This window comes from Dipodomys spectabilis, unplaced genomic scaffold (genome assembly GCF_019054845.1).
Source record: "Dipodomys spectabilis isolate Male_0828 unplaced genomic scaffold, ASM1905484v1 ptg000084l, whole genome shotgun sequence".
Classification (NCBI taxonomy): Eukaryota; Metazoa; Chordata; class Mammalia; order Rodentia; family Heteromyidae; genus Dipodomys; species Dipodomys spectabilis.
The window spans coordinates 4,265,318-4,274,205 of NW_024870761.1; positions in this window are offsets into that span (position 1 = coordinate 4,265,318).

Consider the following 8,888-nt stretch of genomic DNA (forward strand, 5'->3'; position numbering starts at 1 on the left):
TACAAAAAGAATCAATGATTTAGAACTTTTCCAAATAGAATTCTAAGATAGACACTTGAAATTTTGTGACAACTGGGAATAGGCAGGTCTTCATACAGAGACATTGTTTGACATGATTTGAATTCTTCCTCCTTGCCAGGCACCGGTGGCTCACGCCTGTAATCCTAGCTACTCAGGAGGATCACAGAGATCTGAGGATCATGGTTCAAAGGCAGCCCGGGCAGGAAACTCTTTGAGACTCTTATCTCCAATAAACCACTCGAAAACCAGAAGTGGAGCTGGGGCTCAAGCAGTAGAGCACTCACCTTGAGCTGAAGAGCACAGGAACAAGGCTGTAGCCCAGAATTCAAGCGTCATGACTGACATTAAAAAAAAAAAAAGATTGAATTCTTCCTCCTCTTGCCTCACTATTTCCAATAGTATTAGTGCAAAGTCATAAGTGGAAAGAAAATAATTTTGTCTGTATGAATTCAGAATTTTTGTTTCAATTGGGACACACTACTACACATTCATACTTCATTTTAACTTGAAAGTCTTTCCTTCGTTTAAAATCACAGATGTGAATTTATAATGCTAAAATAGCAGCTACTAATTTATCTGAAATGATCCAAACTATTTTCACTTCACATTATATGTAATATAGAGTGTAATAATAATAGTAAGTAATATAGTATGTAACAGTTGACTTTGGGGAAAGTCAGTAACTGTATTTTTGTGAGATACTGAGTAATAGTAAAACTTATATATGATTCAATTAAAAAATTCAGTTACATCTAAAAATAAATCATAGTTATAAACTAATGCTGAAAAAGTAAGATTGTTTATTGGAAAAAGCCAGAAGTTTTAATAAGCTTACTTTTTAAAAATTGTCTTAGATCTGGGCTTTGTTGGCTCATGCCTGTAATCCTAGCTACCCAAAACTCTGAGATCTGAGGATAGTGGTTCAAAGTCAGCCTGGGCAGAAAAGTCTGTGAGACTCTTGTCTCCAATATATCTCTTGAAAACTAGAAACGGCACTGTAGCTGAAGAGATACAGTGGTATCCTTCAGCAGAAGAGAGGAGGGACAGTGCCCAGGCCCAGAGTTAGAGCCCTACGACAGACAAAACAAAATTGACATGAATTTTACTTTATTATTTTATGATTTTTTATTGTGAAAATACAGAGGCTTTACAATTACATGAACAAGATAATGAGTACATTTCTTATCAAGCATTTGCCTCCTCCTTTGTTTCCCCTTCCCATCCCTTCATATCTCCCCTTCTAACACCCCACCACCCCCTCTGAACCAAAGTTGTAAAGTTCATTTTTCGACATAATGTCTTGTACATGTCATTGTGGGAATTAGTCCACGTGTATAACAATTTGTTTTTCCCTTTCCATCCACAAATTATACCAACATCAAATACAGTGAAAACAGGGGTTATAACGTGGGGGAGGGACATAAAAAGCAACAAATAAATCATGTCTTAAATATGGCAGAAACAATAACAGTAACGAAAAACAATTTGAGTCCTTAGGGTTCATTTCTCCTAACATCAACTTGTCTGACAGTTTTTGTTTGTCTCAGACATATACTAGTTATTGCAAATAAGGGAAACCATGGCACTTATGTTTCTTTGGGCCTGGATTACTTCACTTAATATAATTTTTTCCAAGGATTTCCATTTCCTAACAAATGGGGCAATGTCATTCTTTCTGATGGACGCCTAGAATTCCATTGTGTATATAAACCACATTTTCTTGATCCATTCATCTATTGAGGGGCATCTGGGTAGGTAACGTATCTTAGCTATGGTAAATAATGATGCAATAATCATAGTTGTGTTGGTAGCTTTAGTATGGTATTGTTTGTAATCATTTGGCTAAATGCATAAATGTGGGAGTGCTGGGTCATTGAGGAGCTCTATGTAGTTTTTTGAGGAAGCTCTATACTGCTTTCCAAAGTGGTTGAACAAGTATACAGTCCCACCAATATCCCCACCAGCTTCTGTTGTTATTAGAGTTCTTGATTATAGCCATTCTAACTAGGGTGAGGTGGTATCTCAATGCTGTTTTGATCTGCATTTCTTTTATGGCCAGGAAGTTTGAGCATTTCTTTGTGTGTCTATTCGCTGTCCTTATTTCCTCTTCAGAGAAGTTTCTCTGTAAGTCTTCAGCCCACTTTTTTATTGGGGAGTTCTTTCTTTGAGGATTTCTTGTTGGGGATATAATTTTTTGAGTTACAGGTATATTTTAGATATGAGACGCTTGTCTGTTGAATGCCTAGTGAAGATCTTCTCCGAATCTGTGGGCTTTCTATTGATCTTGCTATCTTTGTCCTTTGCCAGGCAGAAGTTCTGCAATTTCATGAAATCCTATTTGTCCAACCTATCTTTGATTTTTCGTTTTTCTGGGTCCCTATTAAGAAAGTTTCAGCCTGTGCCAAGGAGACCTAGCGTTTCTCCTATTCCATCCTGTAATGTTTTCAGGGTGTCTGCTTTGACTCCGAGGTCTTTGATCCATTTGGAGTTCATTCTGGTGCAGGGTGATATATAAGGATCTAGCTTTAGTTTGCTACAAGTGATTAACCTATTTTGCCAGCACCATTTACTGAACAGGCTGTCTTTCTTCCATTCTATTTTTTTTAGCTCCCTTATCAAAGATTAGGTGGCTATTGGTCTGTAGGTTCATTTCTGGGTTTTCAATTCTATTCCATTGGTCCTGAGGTCTGTTCTTGTGCCAATACCAAGCTGTTTTGACTAATATGGCTTTGTAGTAGAGTTTGGAATTTGGAATTGATATTCCTCCAGCACTGTTCTTTCTGTTAAGGATCATTTTTGCTATTCAGGTTCTTCTATTTTTCCATATGAATTTTTGGATTGCTTCTTCTGTTTTCTTGAAGAACGAATTTGGAATATTGATAGGTGTCAAATTGAATTGGTAGATAGCCTTGGGAAGTATTGCGATTTTCACGATGTTGATCCTTCCAATCCAGCAGCATGGGAGGTTTCTCCACTTTCTAAGTTCTGTTTTGACTTCCTTTTTCAGGTTTTTAAAGTTTTCATCATAAAGGTCCTTCACTTCTCAGATTAATTCCTAGGTATTTTACTTTTTGTGGGGCTATTATGAATGGAGTTGCTTTCCGGATTTCAGCCACACTTCTCATTGTTGGCATTCAGAAAAGCCATTGATTTTTGAGAGTTAATTTTATACTATGCTTCTTTGCCAAAGTTTTGAATCAGCCATTTGGGAGTGGAGTCTCTGGGATTCTTTAAATACAAGACTATGTCATCTGCAAAGAGGGAGAGTTTTACATCACCTTTCCCTATTTGGATCCCTTTTATGTTTGCATCTTGTCTTATTACTGTAGGTACGCATTCTAATACTAAATTGAAGAGAAGTGGGGAGAGTGGATATCCTTGTCTCATTCCTGAGTTAAGAGGAAATGGCTTTCGTTTTTCACCATTAATTATAATGCTGGATGTAGGTTTGTCATATACAGCCTTTATTGTATTGAGGTATGTTCTTCGGGTTCATAGTTTTTTCCAGAGTCTTCATCATAAAGGGGTGTTGAATTTTGTGAAATGCTTTTCCTGCATCTATTGATATATCCATGTGGTTCTCATGATTGCTCTTGTTGATGTGATGGATTATATTGACTGATTTGCATATATTGAACCAGCTTTGCATCCCTGAAATAAATCCTATTTGATCGTGTGCATGATTTTTGGATGCATTGTTGAAGTTGATTGGCCAAAATTTTGAGGTGTTTATAACATCCATGTTCATCATAGAAATGGGTCTATAGTTCTCTTTCTTTGATGAGTCCCTGCTTGGTTTGGGATAAAGTTTATGTTGGAATCATAGAATGAATTCGGTAGTGAACATACTCTTTCAATTTTTTTGAATAGTTGGAGGAGGATTGGTGTGGGCCCTGGTTTGAAAGCTTTGTAGAATTCTGCTGTAAATCCATCTGGTCCTGGGCTTTTCTTAGATGGGAGGACTCTTATTGCTATTTCTACTTCTATGCTTGATATGGGCATGTTAAGTTGATTTAACTCATCTTGGTTGAGTTTCGGCATGTCGGTATTTGATAGGAAAAGATCCATTTCTGCCAGGTCTCAAACATATTAGCATAAAGTTTTGAGAAGTATTCCATTATAATGTTCTGATGGTGATGATCCCATTCTCATCTCTGAGTTTGTTTATTTGGATGTGTTCACTTCTTTTTCTGATACGATTTGCTAAGGTTCTGTCAATTTTGTTTTGTTTTGTTGATTCTTTTTTATGGTGTTTTTGGATTCTAATTTACTTAATTCTAATTTAACTTTAATTATTTCTTTCAGTCTACTGGATTGGGGTTTATGTTGCTGCTCTTTCTCAAGGAGGTTCAGATGTCTTATTAAATTGTTGGTTTCAGATCTCTCTAATTTGTTGATGTAGGAATTCAGAGCTATAAACTTGCCTCGGAGTACTGTTTTTGTTTTGCCCCAGAGGAGCTGGTAATTTGTGTGTTCATTTTTGTTGAATATCATGAACATTTGCATTTCCTTTCTAATCTCTTCCATGACCCACTGGTGATTCACCCACTGGTGATTCAACAGTGTGTTGTTCAGCCTCCATGTGTTACAGGACTGTCTTTGGGCGCTTTTCATGTTGAGTCCTAATTTTATTCCCTTAGATGCAGTTTCATGGCAGTTGTCTTGTTAGTTTTCTATGTGTAGGATATCTTTAAGTACGTTTGTAGGTCTGGTTCTGTGGAGATATATTGTTTCAATTTTTCTTTGCTATGGACAATTTTTATTTGACCTTCAGTTATGAAGGAGAGTTTAGCTGGGTACACTATTCTTTGTTGTGGTTTGTCTTTAGGGCATGGCATACATCATTCCAGGCTCTTCTTGCTTTAATCATCTCTGCTGAGAAATCTGAGGTTGTTCTAATTGGTTTCCCTGTATAGGTGATTGGTATTTTTCCTTGACATCTTTAAGGATCCTTTCCTTGGTCTGAATTGATCCTGTACGGATTATAATGTGATGGTGACAAGTCCTGTTCTGTTCTGGTCTATTTGGTGTTCTGAAAGCTTCTTGTATCTGAATAGGACATAGGCCTATCTTTCTGCATGTTTGGGAAGTTCTCTGCTAGGATTCTGTTAAATAAATTTCCTAGACCATTAACTTCTGTCTCTAGGTGCTCCTCTATACCCATTATACTTAGATTAGACCTTCTGATGGTGTCTTCCAAATATTGAATAGATCTATCATATTTCTTGGATTTATTTTGGATATATGTATGTTATTTCTCTATAATATCTAGGCTGTCTTCAATCCCCAAGATTTGATCTTCTGCCTGGTCTAACCTACTGTCGAGACTTTCTATTTGTTTTAATTTCTTTTCTTCTAGTTGGTCGGCTTTGAAGGCTTCAAATTCTTTGTTGGAGCCTCGGTTTAGACCTTATATGAGCTTTACTTCCTTAATTTGATGTTGTGTTTATTCTCAGATCACTTAGCTGATTGGTTATGGTTTCCTTGGATTCCCATTCCTTCTGGCAGGCTCTATTCTGCATTCCCTTTGTGGTCTCCCTGAATTGTCTCAGCTGTCTCTTTATGGATTTTTTGAATGTCTCTATTTATCTCTGTCTATTCTGATCACGCTCTCGCAATTCCTGAATTACTCTTTGATTAGTTTCCTCACATTAAAGCAATTGCTGTAATAATACCTGTATTAATCTTTAAGTAGCTTCCTAATGCTCACAAGATTCCTGTACTACTCTTTGGATTGCCTCCTCTTGGTCCCTATCATGCTCACACTAAGACCTTGCAAATTTTCAATCATTTCATTCACCATGTTTACCAGTAGTGTTTGTAGAGCTTTTGGGGAACTATTAATTATTATTATTATCATTAAATATTCTTCTTATTATTATCATTAACTATTCTGTCACCTGATTATCATTAGTGGGAATTCAGATACCTGGACTTGCCATTTTTCTTGTGTTTTTCTGGCTTGTTCTGCCCATTTGGTATGAAAGTAACAGCAATTTTGTGCTAGAACACTATTTTAAGGTAAGCATCAACCAAAGTCCTTCAGTTGCACAACCAAAATGGCTGCAGATACAATCTAGTTCAACAGATACAATCTATTCTAAATGAAACAACCATGGATTAATGGGTTAAGAACAACGAAGAAGGATTTGGCAAACAAGAAATTATTAGCTTCAGGGAGAAATGTGGGGAAAAATAGGACTAGAGGGATGTGGAAAGGTAAAATGAGAGTAAATGTAACCAATTCCTAATCTCTGAGAGGGAAATGGATTGGAAAGAATCACAGGAGAGAATTTCTTTTTAAAAAGAATAAATGGAAAAACAAAAATTTAAATTTAAGAAATGAAACACTTAAAAATTATGTAAGTTTAAAGAAATGATATTGAGAGAAGAAAAGGATAAGATGAGAGGAGGGGAGGGATAGAAAGGAAACGTGAAAAATAAAAAATAAAAATTTTTAAATTAGTTACTTGAAAATTATGTAGGTATAAAGAGATAATACTACTATTGAAGTTAAGCCTAAGAGAGTGTGAACTGAGTAATAACTTTCTGGCTTAAGTATGTACATAATTGGGGAGAAGGTCTAAAAATTGACAACAGGTATATATATGGAGTTGAGCAGAACAGCAATTAAGTCATGCAAAAAATAAAGAGAGAAAAAATGAAAACAATAAAAAAGGACCAAAAGGTCAAAGAGATTAAACACACAAACACACACACACACACACACACACACACACACACACACATACACACACACACATACATATACACCAAAAATAAAAATTATGAGGAAATAAAGATCAACAGAAAACACTTTAAAAAATAGAAATTCAAAAAAAAGTTCAAAAAAGAGTTCTTTGTTTTTGGGGTTTTTTTTTTTGGAAGGAGGAATGGGAAGAGCCTGTATCTCCCCTTTGTCTATTACCAGTGTCTTGGTGGAGTCTCTGGTCTGCTTGTGGTGTTTGGTTTTCCTATGGTTTGGTAGGGCAGAAAATGCCCTGTTTTAGGCAGGATTTTGTGATCCTCCTCCCAGGCTAGTTCAGTGGAAGGGAGATCTTTGAGTATCACAAAAGAGGGAGATGGCTGTTTCCTCTAGTTTGGAGATACTGTGATGGGGCTAGGTTCTGGGTAGGGTTGAACCTTTCAGCAAACAGTAGCTTTTCCATGAGGAGCTAGCTCCTGAGACACTCACAGAGCCCAGCTTGGAGCCATTCTCAGGGTTTATGTTTACTGAATTTCAATTGTTGTCTAGGCTTCTGTAGGGTGGGGCAGCCTCTGGCTCTGTTTTCCCAGTGAAGAAAGTCTCTTCTCCAAGGGCAAAGTTTACTCTACCTGGGCAAAGTGACTTTCCCCTGAGTGGAACTGAGCCTGGCAGGTCATTTCTAGTTCATGTGACCTGCAAAATGACTCTTTTGTTTTTTTTCCAAGGCCTGAGTTGGAACTATCTGCTCAACCGGGCCTTTGTCAGTATCAAAGATGGAGACCTCCAGTGGTGGTGAGGGTAGGGGCGGCCTTCCCACCTCTGCTCCCTGAGAAGGAGTGAGGAAGTCAGGATTCTACTCATGCCAGAATCTTGGTTCCTGGACCCTCTCTGGTCTGAAATCTGCAGGACGAATATATCTGCTCCTTTTCAGTTCTTGCTGGTGTTGAGTAGAATCTGCCAGTCTACTGTGTCTGGCTCCTTTGTCCTGGACTCTCTGTTGTAGGTATGGTGTCTATGGCCGCTGCCGCTGCCACCACAACCCTTACAGCCACGGCTACTGGCAAGTGCTCAGATCTCTTTCCTTGCCTGGATTTTCCCTCTCTGGCCATACTCTTTATACTGTGATGGCACACTTGGGTGTGATTCTCTAGCCTAGGACTGTTCACAGGAACACTAAAACTGCTTTCTATGCGAGCACTAGTTTCGAATCCAAACTCCTCAGCTATCTTCTTCTGAACTTCCTTAACACATTATTATGACATGATATTGTGACATCACAATGACATTGTGATATCACTGTGCCATTCTGTTTTCACAAACTTATTAAGACATCACATGTTACAAAAGTCATGGGTTTTAGGACTTCTAGCTCCTTCCTTGAACTCTTGTCCTCATTGTAAACTAGTAGCAATTGAAATCAGACATGTGATTGTAATATTACAAACTAGTAGTGACATCACTATTCCATGGGTGACCTCATTACCAACGTGATATAACAAACCTTTTGCCGCATCACATTGCCATTGTGACATCACAATCACATTGTGACATATCAATCGGTTATGACCTCTTAGCACCTTTGAAAAAGCATATGGCCTTTGTGACATCAAAATTCAGTTGTTTATCCATATAATCATTGTGTTCTAACAATTAAGATCAGTATACCATTGTAATATTACAAACCCTTGGAGGCAGGATCACCAGTGTGACATCATTAACCAGTCCTTTCTTCATAACTTTGACACGATGTCCTTGTGATACATAGGCCTTTGTGATCTCATAATGTTTTTGTCTTCATATTTCAGGTATGATGTGTGATATTAGAAATGCACCCTATCATGGACATTGTATCATCACTGTCAGATATCATGAGCATTGTGTTACATTGTGATATCACATACCTGTTGGGAGTTCATCACATTTGGGCCAATGCATGACTTTGTAGATCTCACAATCCCATTCTGAAATCATATTCTCATTGGGAGTTAATGAAAATTGAAGTCCAGCATGCCATTGTGACATCATTAACCCAATTGTGACATCATAAACCTATTGTGACCTCATCACCATTATGGAATCACCAACTAAATATTACATCAAAATATTATTATTAATTGATATTGTGACATCATATTGCCATCACTGTCCCATTCAGATGTGC